General features: G+C 42.0%; 1 protein-coding gene and 1 long non-coding RNA gene across 2 annotated transcripts in view; one reads left to right on the top strand and one right to left on the bottom strand.

The window, feature by feature from the left end:
- LOC135318499 (ankyrin repeat domain-containing protein 26-like) overlaps positions 1-13945 on the top strand; it is a 54229-nt gene extending 40284 nt beyond the window's left edge. Inside the window, exon 22 of the mRNA XM_064489581.1 lies at positions 13517-13945. The gene's annotated coding sequence lies outside the window, so the exon portion shown is untranslated. The remainder of the gene's footprint in view (positions 1-13516) is intronic.
- Positions 1978-13517, bottom strand: LOC135322112 (uncharacterized). The gene is made up of 2 exons (XR_010382420.1): positions 11322-13517; positions 1978-9576 (listed from the first exon to the last, which is right to left on the bottom strand). It is a non-coding gene; the product is annotated as an uncharacterized LOC135322112 (long non-coding RNA).
- Positions 13946-14221: the final 276 nt, after the last annotated feature.

The following is a 14221-nucleotide window of genomic DNA, read 5'->3' as shown; positions in this document are numbered from 1 at the left end:
GAAGTACACGTGTTATTCAATTTTTGTTTATTTTTCTCCTGTTAATCTGCCTCATGTTATTTTAACTGTTAGACCAGCCAGATGAACCTAGAAGGGTAGAGGACCACTCCCCAGCCCCGCCCCAGCACGAGCCTGTGCTCATTTACAGCTGGCGTGGGCGCTGCCTCGCCTGCAGGGAAGAGATCGATGGCAAACACTGCTATTCCTACAGCACAAGCCAGTGAGCTGAAGCTCACCTGAATGTCTTCCAGGCTGAGGTCGGGTCACTGATCCTGGCAGCAGAAGGTTGCCTTTGTGAAAGAAAAATAAAAATGGAATCTGCATTGCTTGAGAGGGCTCTCTAAGGAGGTGTGACTTATGCACATCTCAGCCCACAGAGAATCCAACCCTGTGAGCATTCATTGCCTTAATGAAGTCATCTGGAACACCTGCCAGAAACTTAAGATACTCACTAAGCCCCAACCCGAAAATAACCTGTGATTCCTTAAGGAAAAGGTTTCCTGACTGGCTCACATTAGTATCAGCCACAATTCTCATCAGGCAACTTTTGACAACCTCTTGGCTTTTTGTCTTTATAAGCCCCTGACTCCCGTCCTTGAAACATTCAGTTTTACCCAAACCTGTGTCTCCCAAGTTGCAATTTATTTCTTCCAGTTTTATTGAGATATAATTGACATGCAGCACTGCATTATAAGTTTCAGGCATACAGCATAACGACTTCATTTACACATATCATTACATGATGACCGCAATGTACTTTACTATAACTATGAACATAACTATACCCCTGTCACTGGGATATAGTAAAATGATTAGTCAGGGTTCTCCAAGGGGGAAATGAAAATAATAGGAGATTATCCAACTCTCTGTCTATCTGTCTGTCTAGCTTTCTATCATGTCTGAAATCTGTAGGGTGGGCCTGCAGCCTGGAAATTCAGGTAAGAGTTAATGTTGCAGTCTTGAGTCTGAATTCCAAGGGACGATACTCTGGAGATTCAGAGTGGGTTTCCACGCTTCAGTCATGAAAAGAATTCCCTCCACTTTGGGGAGCCTCAGGCTTTCCTCTGAAGGCCTTCAGCTGATTGGATGAGGCCCATCAACATTATGGAGGGTAATCAGCTTTATTCAAAGGTACTGATTTAAATGCTAACCACACCTGAAATACATGTTCACAGAAACCTCTAAACTGGTGTTTGACCAAACAACTGGGCATCATAATCTAACCAAGAGATATTTATGAGGAGTTGGAGAGATTTGTTCTAAGGGGAGATAAAGCTTTGTTCCAGCAGGAAGTAATTTGCTCAGCACAGTTCTAGGTCAGCTTTGGGCACCTGATAATCATGAAGTCTGATCTGATTTTCCCAGCTTGTGACTCTTTGTGTCCAGCAGATGGCGAGAAATGACCAGTCAGAGCTCAGACGCACAGGCTTATCTTTGGGAACAGGTGCGATGTATTTATGTATGGCCAGCATCTTAAACAAAGCCCTCATGTTGTCTGTCTGTGACTCTATTTCTCCATTTTACTGAGACATGTGGATCAAAATGAGAAGTTCACAGGAAAATGGTTGTCTTTCCTGGAATGCGGTGATATTGAGGAATAATGAAAATGTTAAGTCAAACACAGAGACAGCCTAGTAAAATGGCACCTAAACACAGGTGTGGGGAACTCGTGTGTGTGTGTGTGTGTGTGTGTGTGAACTTGTGCTTCTGAGAAAGATTAAACAGGAGTGGAACTGATGAAAATTACTTCAAAAAAAGGTAAAGATAAGATATTGTAGAAAAACCTGTAAAGGGAATATATTTGGAGAAATGAAAGAGAAAAGCCAACTCGAGTGCGTGTGAGACCGGGCTACGTGGATGGAGTGTTAACACGGGAACCCCTGGAGAAAGGATCCATGCGCCCCAATAACAGGAGACCTGAGCTCCAAATGAAGACCATGTAAGTGGTGGATTAGGAAAAAGACACCAAACCATCTGTAACCAATTCAATGGGATCCTTTATTTTATGGGGCTCTTCACTTCATTCTCACATAGACTAGGAACGATCCACATTACACGCAGCGTGTGTTCCAGGAGGCAGGCTTGAAGCTGTAGGCACTGAAAAAGGAACCTCCCTACCATGAAAAATGAGAGAAGAAAATCACAAGGCTGGGTTGGAATAGTACCTAATAACAGGAGGTGCTGGTAAGGAATCTCTCTGCAAGGTTTGACAGCGAATTTTACATTTTCCCCTAGACGTCAATCTGAAAAACAAAAACAAACCCTGCTTCTTCCTCCCAGGTCCACACTGAGTCACAAGACTATTATTCATTTGAACTTTTAAAATGCATGGGTTCCTATTTATGTATTCTTGGTTCAAAGTAAAAGGTGAAATATGTAAACAGAGGTAGTTTGCAGGCGGGCTGTGAATGGTCTTGAGTGCCATGCTGAGGAATGTCAACTTAATCCTGTCTGCAAAAAGAAACTGCTGGGGAAGGCTGCAAAATGACTTGGGGTTAAAATCTTCCCCTGGACACCTCAAGGTTTCAAAATCCCACTCTGGAGATCCTATGGTGTAGAAATCCCATCCTGGTGTAGAGAATGGATGGGTATAGCAAACATATTGGAAACAGGGATGCTTTTTTCAGAAAGTGCAGAAGACGTGTGTGAGAGCTGTAGTGGAGGGCATACAGAGAGGTGGCTGTATCTGAAAGACGGAGCAGCTAGAATCAATAACACTTGGTGAATTACTGGATGTGGTGATTAAGGGAGAAGAAGGAATCAAAGATGACTCAGATTTCCAGAGAGAACAACTAGCTGAAGGGCAAGGCTCTTGGCCTAGGTCAGGGACACGGGAAGAGGAATAAGATTGGGGACGAGACAAGTTTTTTTTCAATCTAAAATTTAAAGAATCTGTATTATGCGCCAGGGCTTTGCTGGTACTGTACATGCATCTCACTTTATCTCAAAAGCATTCTGACGGAAGTCTTGTCATCAACCCCATTTGACAAAGGAGGAGATGGAACCACAGAGAGGTTAAGTGCCTTGCTGTGGGCAGCCAGCTCTCTCGTGGTGGGGAGGCGGGCAGCAAGGGCTCTCGCTCTTTAACTGTGCCCACCTGTCTGAGATGAATTGTGAGCATGTTGAGGAGGTGGCGATCTGGGGCTATCTAATTGTTGGTATAAAATTGGCAGATGAAAATCTATTTCCTTTTATGCTTTGTTTTTATTTTCCTTCCATTTACATGTCAGTATTTATCAAGGCTTGACGTGGAGCCCCATTTTCTTTTCTTTGTATGTTGTATCCATTTTCACGGCCACATTTTCACACCCATGCACTGACTCCCCAGCACTGATCTCAGTCCTTGACAAACAGCTATTTATCTCCAGCTGCCTGTTAAGCATTTCTAATGGCATGACTGCTGCCATAAAAATATTTAATCCCTGACTGATGATCTAGGGTCTAGTAACCAGCTGTGTCAACCTGGAACAGTCATATATCTTTTCAGAGCTTCAGAGTTTTCTTGGCTGACAAGAGGTGGTTGGAAGTTGAGTATCTAGAGTACAAGGCCTTACAGCCTAGGAGAAGCCTTAGATACCTAAATATTGATAAAACCTCCTTACGCTGCCTAGGGTTCCTGTAGTTCTAATTTGTGCTGTTCAATACAGTTTAAACTGAAATTCTATATACTTAAAAACTCTCTTCCTCGGACTCACTAGCCACATTTAAATGCTCAGTTGTCATATTGTGACTAGCGGCTACCGTAACAAACAATGCTGACACAGAACATTTTTGTCATTACAGAATGTTATTCTGGATGGCTCTATAGATTAACCAACCATTGCATTTAATGCCAAAACTATTTTCCTCTCCGTTAGCTCAAACTTCATACTTCCTTTGTCTCATGTAGCATATGACACCACTGCTACGGGCTGAGTAGGATCCCCTACCACCCCCGGCCCAGGTTCATATGATGAAGCTCTAGTCCCCCCACCACAATGTGACTGTATTTGAAGACAGAGCCTTTAGAGAGAGAATTACAGTTAAATGCGATCACAGCATGGGACCCTAATCCAATAGGGCTGGCTTCCTTATAAGAAGAGAAGGGACCCCTGTCTCACAGTGAGGGCATAGCAGAAAGGCCAGGTGAGGACTCAGTGAGAAGGGAGCCACCTGTAAGCCAGGAACAAAGGTCTCACCAGAAACCATCCGTGATGGCACCTTGATCTTGAATTTTTGCATTTCAGAACTATGAGAAAATAAATGTCTTGTTTAAGCCACCCAGTCGGGCATTCCATTATGGAAGCACAAGCAGGTTATACAAATGTTCTCTAAGAGACCTGACCGGGTAGGAAGCCCAGGTATGAAGGAAAGAGTTGCCTCTGCTTCTGCCCACACCTTCATATCTAACCCTAATGCCTTTGTCTTCTCTTTTAAATTGATGTTTTCTTTTGCATTTGTCTTGAATATTCTCTTTCCATTTCCACTACTAACATTGCATCATCTCATATTTGACATGCTGAACTACGTGGCATCACTCTCCCCAACTACTACTTGCAATTTATAAATTAATCTCACTAAAAGATTGTTTTCAATAATATGTTAATTTTTGTCATCAATCTTCAGAGGTTCTTGATGAACTCTAGGACAAAGCCCAAGCTTCCTATCCCAAGATTCATAGTGCGGACCCTATCTACTCCTTTTTTGAAAAATTAGATATAATTGACATAAAACATATTAGTTTTAGATGCACAACATAATAATTCAATATTTGTATACATTGTGAAACGATCACCACATAAGTCTGGTTGCCATCTTCCACCATTCTTAGTTACAAAAAACAAACATACTATTAATGCCTCAACCCCCACGCAGTACACACTCTGAACCAACTGATCCTCCGGCCCGTTCCTACACTTTGACAATCACCGACCTTGCTCCTTGCTCACGTGTCCTGTCCCAGGAGGCAGGTGAATCCTGCTCAATGTTCCGACTCTTCCAACTCCCCATTGTCCATCACCCATCACCCCCAGCGCAGCCCACAACTCCCTCTCTTTCTTGGAAACTTGACTCATCACTACCAGCAACAGAATCACTACAGAAATTACAATAAAAACAACTTAGGGAATGATTACTGTGAGCCAGCGACTGTGCTTAGGAGTTTATTTTATGTACTTTTCATAAAAACACTCTGCAATCAACATCACTGTCAACAATGTTAAATGGAAGAACTGAGGATCCTATTGCCCAAGTGAAGGCAAGCCTTAGCTTATCCCTCTTTGTTACACTCTCTCCTTAACGCTGATTTAGTGCTTGGTCCTAGAATAGTTATCTTGTTTTCCCTACTAGCCTGGAAGCTTCCCGAAAGCAAGTCCACATCTAACACACTTCAATCAGGCATCAAAGCCGATCTCCAACTGTCCCGCTTTTCTTCCCACTTAGCTTTCTAAATCCCATCCCTGGAAGGCTGACATTCCTCACATATCAGCCTTAGGCCCTCTGCTCTTTCTTGCTCTATGCACTTTGCATTGTCACTTCATGAGCTCTTGGCTCCATCACCAACTGTATGTGTGGTTCAGACCCGCCTGGCCAACTCCTCTGGTAGAAAATACCTGTATGGAGAGAAAGGCTGGAATCCATCAGCAGCTGTAGAACTCTTTTGTGACCTCTGGCATGCCAACACTGGTAGGAGGATAGCGAGACCCTCAGGATGTGAAATTTAAGGAGATGCTCCCTCAGGATTGTGGACTTGTTGACCCTGAACTTTCATGACCCTGAGAAAAAGTCTGCCCTTGACCTGTGGGGTCGGCCTAGGGAACATGCTTGGTAGAACAACAGTGTTGGCTGTAGTCCTAAGGGCTTTGGAATGTACTGTAATATAATACATGTTTCCTTCTCCTATAGTTAGTGCTATGCTGGGCTTTCGCTTTGTTACATGTTAAGTTTCTTGAGAACAGAAACTCATTTATCTCTTTAACCCCTCCCCGCCAGTGCTTTATAACACAGCAGCCACTCAAAAAAAAAAAAAAAAAGTGTTTGCAATGTTGAATTGAATTCCCCCTTTTTTTGGCCTATCCCTGCAGTGGAAGCCTGTGAGAGCTCCCATTCCCTTTACCCCTCCAAGTTTCATCGTGGACCAGGAGAGATATCTATAAAAGAATTAGGGACTACAGGTAGTCAATGGAGGAACAGGCACAGGAGGCAGCACTTAAAGAACTAGAGCCAGAACAGTGGTTCTCAAAGTGTGGTCCCTGGACCCACAGCCTCAGCCTGACCTGGGAACATGTTAGAAATGCAAGCTCCCAGGCCCCACCCAGAAATACTGAGGCAAAAACTCTGGGAACGGGGGCCTGAGACCATGTCTTTATAAGCCCTTGAGTGATTCTAAGCTGAAGAATGATCAGGTAGTGAATCAACCTTAGGGCCACAAAGGATTTCTTGGAGTGAGCCAGAGGGAAGAAACTGTAACCTTAGAATATTTGTCTTGTTGAGTAGCAGCGCTGAGCGAGACTGACTGACCTTGGGGAATGTGCTTTCATTAAAGAAAAAAATTGAAATCTGAGATGCTTTTGACACTAAATAGAAGAGTTTCTTTTATGGACAGTTTCAACCTGTTCAATAGAAACTCAACGGAAAGGATCCTGAAGAGACTGAGGTGTCAGGGGCACTCAGGATAGGACAAGCCAGCTCAGAGGAGAAGCGGATGTCAGAGCAGACACGGAAGCTCAGTGGGGAGCCAGAGCCTGGCACAGACACATGACTCTGTCCCCAAATGCAGAGAGTCTTCAGCTTGGTCCCTGTAAAGACACAGAGGAAATGGTAGAGTTTGAAAGACTGGGAGGAAAGGATATGTTTAAGACTGTGAGTTTCAGAGAGCATAGAAGGACTGAAGAGGCAGGCTGCACTTAGGACCAGGAAGCTAGTAATATTCATGCCAGGCTCATCCAGGTGGGGGAACTGGCTGTTCCCAGATATTAGGCCTTGTGTTAGTCAGGCTTTTCTGGAAAACAAGACGGGGTGTGTGTGCATGCATGTGTGTGGGGGGGGGGTAGAAAGGGAGGGAGAGAAAGGAAGAGAGAGAGGGAGACAGAGAGAGACTGAGAGTTTGATCTGTTGATTTTAAAGAATTGGTTCCCATGATTGTAAGAGGCTTTGTGAGTCCAAAATCTGATGGAATAGGTTGGCAGAATGGAGACTCCAGAAAGAGTTGCAGTTCAAGACCAAAGACAGTCTACTGGCGGAATTCCGTCTTGCTGGGGTAGGGAGATGTAGGGTGGGGGGTGGGGTGTTTGTTCTATTGAGCCCTTTGACTGATTAGATGAGGCCCACCTATATGATGGAGGGCAATCTGCTTTGCTCTAAGTCCATCAATTAAATATTCATCTTATTCAAAAAACACCCTCACAAGAAACATCAAGAACAACGTTTGACCAAATATCTGGACACTATAGCCCAGGCAAGTTGATATATAAAATTAACTATCATGGGCCTACATTCAGGACAGCTGCCTGCTAGCAGGCTGGTGGTCGTGGTGCAAGTTTCTGGTGCGCTGCTACTGTGCTGAACAACTCAGAGGAGCAGAGATCCCAGTAACGGGATGCATTACTTTCTTGGTGTTTGGCTCATTTCAATTTATAAGCTGGGTGTGTATAATACTCTAGTTAGAGGAAGGAATGAATTATATACATTTCTATAAATAAATCAAGTGTTAATAATTCTTTAATTGTTTGAGACACCATATCTAAAATGTTAAATTTTTATCCCCCTTTGCCATTCTCTTATTCAAGACTGTCCTAATTTTTAGATCCTCTACCTCAACATAATTTCATTGCTTTTCAGGCACTTCCTGATTACGCTTCCTCTGTTTTGACTCTATTTTCCTTGCCTTGTTTTTTTTTTATTGTCTATAAAAATTAACAGGCATTTGGACTATTCTAATTTTTTGTTATTATGAATAACATTTCTATGAGCATTTACACGTAAGTGTTTTGATATATACGTCCTCTCATTTCTGTTGGGGCTATTCCTAAAAGAGACATACATGCAAGTATGCAATTTTATTAGACTATGTAACACAAGTTTCTTCAGGCTGTGTCTGAGTATTCTAGGTGCTCTACATTTTCCACCAACACCTGGTAGTGTTAATCTTGCCATTCCAGTGGGTTTGAGGTGAATATTTAATTGTGGTTTTAATTTGCATTCTCTGAGTATTAATAACTTTGAATCCCCTTTCATTTGTTTGCTGGCTATTTTGATATCTTTTGGGGAGTGGGAAGTACCCATTCAAACCTCTTACCCTTTTCTTTTTTTCTATTGGATTTTTCTATCTTCTTATTGATTTTTTGGTCTTTCTTTATGTATTTTTTTATACAAATCCTTTGTGGCTTATAGGCATTGTGTTTATCTTCCCTGAATTTGTGGCTTGACTTTTTACTCTAAATTGTATCCTTTGATAAACAGAACATCTTAATTTGAATGTGGTCCAATTTATCAGCCTTTTTTTGTATGGTAAGTGCTTTTGTGTCTTGTTTAAGAAATCTTTCTTCAACCCCAAAGTAGTGGGGGCTTGGTTATGTTAGATTCTCATAGAAATTTTATCTTTTATGACTCACATTAGATAAACTATCACTTGGAATTAATTGTATGTAAGGTATGAGGTAGTGTCAAGGTTAATTTTTTCCAGTGTGTTCCAGGTTGAGTTCCCTAGGAAGCAGAATCTGGGACTCTAAGATTTGTATGCAGAAGTTTTACTGGGGTAAACTTCTGAGAGGGAGTATACGGAGTTAGATGGGGTGGAGGGAGACTTAAGTTTGAGGATGCAGTTGCTTTCATGACCTAAGCTGTTCCCAAGGGGAACTCTTAAACTAGAATGGTCCTTGAGAGGCCAATCCAGGAAGGGTCAGGACTTTCCATACTTGCGTTGACCAGTCATTGATGTAGGAGTATCCTCAGGGAGAGAGAATCATCTTGGAAGAAGCTGCTTTCTTTGGCTACGGGAAATTCCCAGGAGGAGAGGCAGCTGTGAGCAGTGAGCAGCCATCTAACTCTCCCAGCCACCGGAACAATGAGTACCTCAGGCCTGAAAGGGCATCTGAGTAATCCAGTTGACTCGGTACCATTTATTGAGAAGAGTGTCCTATTCCCACTGTTCTGCAGTGCCACCTTTGTCATAGGTCAAGTGACCACGTGCGTGGGTCTGATTTTTCACTCTATTCTGTTCCATTGGTCTCTGCCAATCCTTGATGCAATACCACGGTGTCATAATCACTGCAGCTTTATCGTAAGTTTTGATGTCTTGGAAATTTAATTTTCAAGATTGTTTTGGCTATTCTTGGCCCTTTGCAATGCTTCTGTAGTCCTAGAACTACTCCGTCAATGATCACACATACAAAATGTCTGCTTGGTTGTTGACTGGGTTTACACTGAATCTATGGCATTAATTAGAGGAGAACTGACATTTTAGAAACATGGAATCTTGTAATTCACAAACTTGATCTATCCCTCCTCCTGTTTTGTCTTTAATTCCACTAAATAATATTTTATAGTTTTCTGTGTAGAGTCCTTGAAAATCTTTTCCCTTCCTTTTTTCTGATGCTGCTGTAAATTAAAAAAAAAAAATTCACATTCGAACTATTTACACTGCTATAAAATTACAACTGATTTTTGTATATTGCCATTATATCTGGCAGCTTTGTTAAACTTATTTACTAGTTCAAATAATGAATCTGTAGATTATTCTGAATTTCATACATGCATATTTATGTTGTCATTGAAAAATGACAGTTTTCTATCTTCTTTTCCACTACTTAAGTCTTTTAATTTCTCTCCCTTATTTTAGGAACTCTGATTGAATGAAAATAAAATATCAGGTTTAAGAGCCATAGTAGGTAATTACAGCACAATTTAATTAATATTTTATTGAAGGACAGTTAAATTGGTCTTCTCTTTCTCATAAATAATGCTGCAGTGAGTATATTTTCACACATGCTTTTGTGCAGTTGCCTCATTCATTCATTCATTAGAATGTATTCCTGGATTTTTTGGAATAGTCCAATCAACAATTAAATCAAATGCACATAAAATATGTTTAAAATATTTTTATAACATGTATATGTGGTTACCAGACAACCATGCATTTTCTTAGTAACTTCTGCTTTGAGTTACAATGGGATAACATTGTTATGGAAAAAAGTGTAGGGTCTTCAAATGTACATTTAGAAAAAGAACTTTTGTGTGACATGAGTTTATATTCTCCTTTGTATTTGTGACTTAAGTTACTCTAACTTCCAAGGATTCATATGACCTTACTGTATTTTTATAAATCTCTTTCATAGTGTAAAAACTGCCTGATCACTTGACCTAAAGAAAAATGCATTTTCCAAACATTTTCTTTTGATACTGCAAAAAGAAAGAAGAGAGAAAGGGGTGGGAGGGACAGAGTGAGAGAAAGAACAAAAGTGAGGGGAGTATGGATAAACTATTTGACACCTTAATTCCTGCCTTGCCCACTGCCTCCAATTTCAAGGTAATAGACTAATTCATTGCCTCTTGGCCAGTAAAACAGGTGGAAAGCAGAACCATCTGTAGAATGTTCTGGCTTTGTTTGAAACAGTTTAATCCCACTGAGAACAATAATTCCCCAGAAAAATGTTCCCCTCGTCTAGTGTTAGAAGAGGTTCATAATTACAGAGGCATAGCGACCCAGGTCCTGTTTACAGAAGATGCCTCAGGGAGGCAGCACGATCTCATAGAGGAATATTGGCACAGAGATTACAACGGGATTCTCAGATAAAATGCAGGACATCCAGTTAAGTATGAAATTCACATAGACAGTCTTTTTTTGTATAAGTATGTTCCAAATATTGCATGGAGCATACTTAAAAGATTGATTTGCTGTTTATCTGAAATTCAAATGTAATTGAGTGTCTTTTTTTTTTGTTGTTATTATTATTATTATTTTTGCTCAACTTGGCAACCCTAGATCGCAGGCACTTTAGAGCTCAGCTTTGCATCAGACAGGGATGCCTGAGGCCCATGTGTAGTGTGGCATGCGTCAGAGAGCCACCAGGTCTGGGTCTGCACAAACAGGGACAGCACATATCTTGGTACTTAGTGGAGATAAACAGACGACTGAGGACTAAGACCCTCCAATTGGTCACTATGTGAAGCCTTCGAACCACGGTCCAATCTGGTGTGGGATGGGTAGACTTTTCCAAAATGTCTGAGGCTGAATTTCTGATTTGCTTGTTGAGATGAAATAGTCACGTAAAATTATATTGTTTCCTAGGATATTTTAAAGCCATATTCCATTCACATCTGAGTTAGTAAACTGTGATTCTTACCTTGTGATGATGCAAAACCAAACCAGAAAAGTCTGGAGTTTCAAAATCTAGGTGATTCGTGTCTTAACTTTTTTTCCGCAATGGTCAGAGCTCTAGAAAAAGGTTTGTTTGAACCAGTCAGGAGTGGAACTAAGGATTCAGGGTGATGGCATGGTGACGACTACCTTTTTCTGCATCTGAAGATGTCCTCATGTGGTTGCCCTGTTGTCCCCGAGGTGCCTCTGAGTTGCAGAGGACAGGGTAGGAGGCAGAGATCTGCCCAGCTGGGACCTGCAGGGCGTGCACGCAGCTTATCCTGCCCACTCATGGGCAGCACTCCCGCAGCCACCTCAGAGCTGCACGACTGGAGTGGGAGATGCTATAAGTGTTGGTCACAAAGAAAGTGGCCATGACCAGAATCTGCAAACTCAAATGCAAACTCAACACAAACTCAAAAAACCCAGTGCAAATTAAAAAAAAAATCCAAATGAGTGCGGTTCCCCAGGGAGATCTGTGTGTAGGTGAAAACCACCCCCAAGGAGTACGTGTTGTTCGTTATGACAGCACTTTGACTCCAATTTGCACGTGGCTCTTCTGACCCTGGTGAGTTCAGCTGGACCATGAGCTTTTGCAACGACCCCATTTGTCCCCAAGACTTTGAAGGCTAGTCTGAAGGCAGCCAGGCTGTTTCCTTGGCCATTTTCCTTCCTGGCTCACTTCCTAAACTTTAATGCCTTACCAATCCTACACTACCGCAATGCCTTACTTATCGACAGTAAGAAAATCAAGCAAAATTAAACCAAAACCCACAAAAGTCAAACCCAGCCAGGGAAAGATCGTTCATGAGAGACAACTTAGAGATCTTGGAAAGACCCAGCATGGCCAGGCTCACCTGCCTGCTAACTGCTAATTTCCCCAGCTCCCCTCTGATTTCTTCTTGACCTTTGACTGGAGGCTGTTTTAATTGATTTCTCCGTGTGAGGATGTTGGGGAGAAGAGGTGCTTTTCTCATTAAGAAGTAGATCCTGGGCCCATATTTTTACTTCAGATGCTCAAATGACAGGTTTAAATAAGGATAAAGAATCCAAAAGAGGAATTCAGGTAGGTACATTATGCAGAGACAAGATTTAAAAAAATATATATCCTCTTCACTCTTCACATATCTACTCATTAGCACTACAGCTCAGTTTTCTCCTGGTCCTTGTCCCAAATCTGCCACCATCCAAGGAGGAAGGGAGTGCAAGGGTGGGGGAAACCCAGCGTCCTCGATAGACGTTGTAATACAAAGCCAGTAAATTGGAGGCAAAAACTACTTCCTAATAATTTGCAGGAAGCTGTGTCCTGTTTTTTAGGAATTCACCAGTTCAGAACTCATTTGGCAGCACAGGGACCTATTTCTGGGCTTTTTTTTTTTTTTTTTTTTTTTAACCTAAGAACTACTCTTCCAATGACCTTTAGGTCAAATTTTAGAGACGAGTTTACTGATGATCAAGGAACTGGTATATGAAGTCTAAAATCCTCTGCCCTGGTATATGAAGTCTAAAATCCTCTGCCCGTATTTAAGAGGTACCCTGGAATCTGGACTTTCTCATTTCAATTCCTAGTATACTTGGAATGTGTTATGTAGTAAAAAGCTTCACTTTAAGAAAATACTAGGAGTAAAGATTATTATTAGGTTGTACTGAAAATGTGGCTATTTTTCCAGCTTGCTGATATATCTAGCTGTCCTCCCACCATCTCTCACTAACCAGCAGTTTGTTCCCACAGTATTTTGATGTTTGAACAAAGGCCCACCCTCCCCACTGCCCTCTCCAGGCAGGGCTTCTCTCTGCTGTTATCAGAGAGAGATCTGACCTGATAACTTTGACTTCTAAATGAACACTGAAATCAGTCTCTCTGGGGCATCAAGCTGGTTTCTCCTTCCAGGTACTGTGGCACACCTTAAATCCTTCTTAAGGAAGGAGGACTGGAGCAGTACCCTGTGCCCTTCTGGCAGGAGAGAAGCTCATGCACTTTATCTTTTCTCTTTCCCATCTCTTGTCTCAGGGAATCCCAGGAATAGCTAATATTGTCAAATATGTCAGTGGCTTCCTCTTTATATCTGGTCTTCAGGTGCCATAATTATCATAATATATATCATTAAATATGTCAGATTAAATTTGTGGTAAATCTTATCTCATTTCAATGTTACTATTTATTTGTGTTTTAAAATCCAGGAGAGTTTCATCTGGAACCAGGCTGTCCTGTCATTGATCTGAACTGGCTTTCTGGAGAATTAGGTTGTGCCTCTGTGATCTTGCTGTGTACCCCGTGCTGGAAGCTTCTCTCCCTTCCTGGTGGGTATACACTTCTCATTTCCTCGGCCTTCTGTTCATGATTTGTGGATCAGATAGAGGATGATGTTGGCTCCATCTGGAAAGTGGCTCAGCCAGTCTTTGAGAAGACACACTGGGGGCCTGGAAATAGTGCTCTGGACACAGACTGATAGGGAAGAGAAGAAGGATCTGGACTCTTAGAAAGTGAAATCAAATTTCAGCCTGAAGTGGTTTGCGTCAGAGATGAACAATTGTCATTCACACAGAGATCTAGTTGAAGGCAGGCACTGCCAATCTTTCTTGATCTCAAATACCTCCCCCAGAGGCCTGTCTGAGCCCTGAAACTTTCCACAAGTAGATGGTTGGCTGTTGGGCTAAGTCAGCCAGAAAAGCTGACTGTGTTACCCAGGAAGAGTAGTAAGTTGGCAACTACTAGAACATTTGTACCATTGCTTGGCCAGAATCATCAGCCCAGAGAATTGCAAGGGGGGGAGGGGGGCAGATAGCCTGTGGGGATAATTTATTTGGGGACAAGGCTATAGAAGCAATGAAAAGTGACGTGATTTCTTTCCTTCCCTTCTGTTCCCTCACCTTTTCTTTCTTAAG

The sequence above is a fragment of the Camelus dromedarius genome, chromosome 9 (genome assembly GCF_036321535.1).
Source record: "Camelus dromedarius isolate mCamDro1 chromosome 9, mCamDro1.pat, whole genome shotgun sequence".
Classification (NCBI taxonomy): Eukaryota; Metazoa; Chordata; class Mammalia; order Artiodactyla; family Camelidae; genus Camelus; species Camelus dromedarius.
Note: the sequence above shows the minus strand (reverse complement) of the source record. Positions and strands in the feature narration are given on the sequence as shown.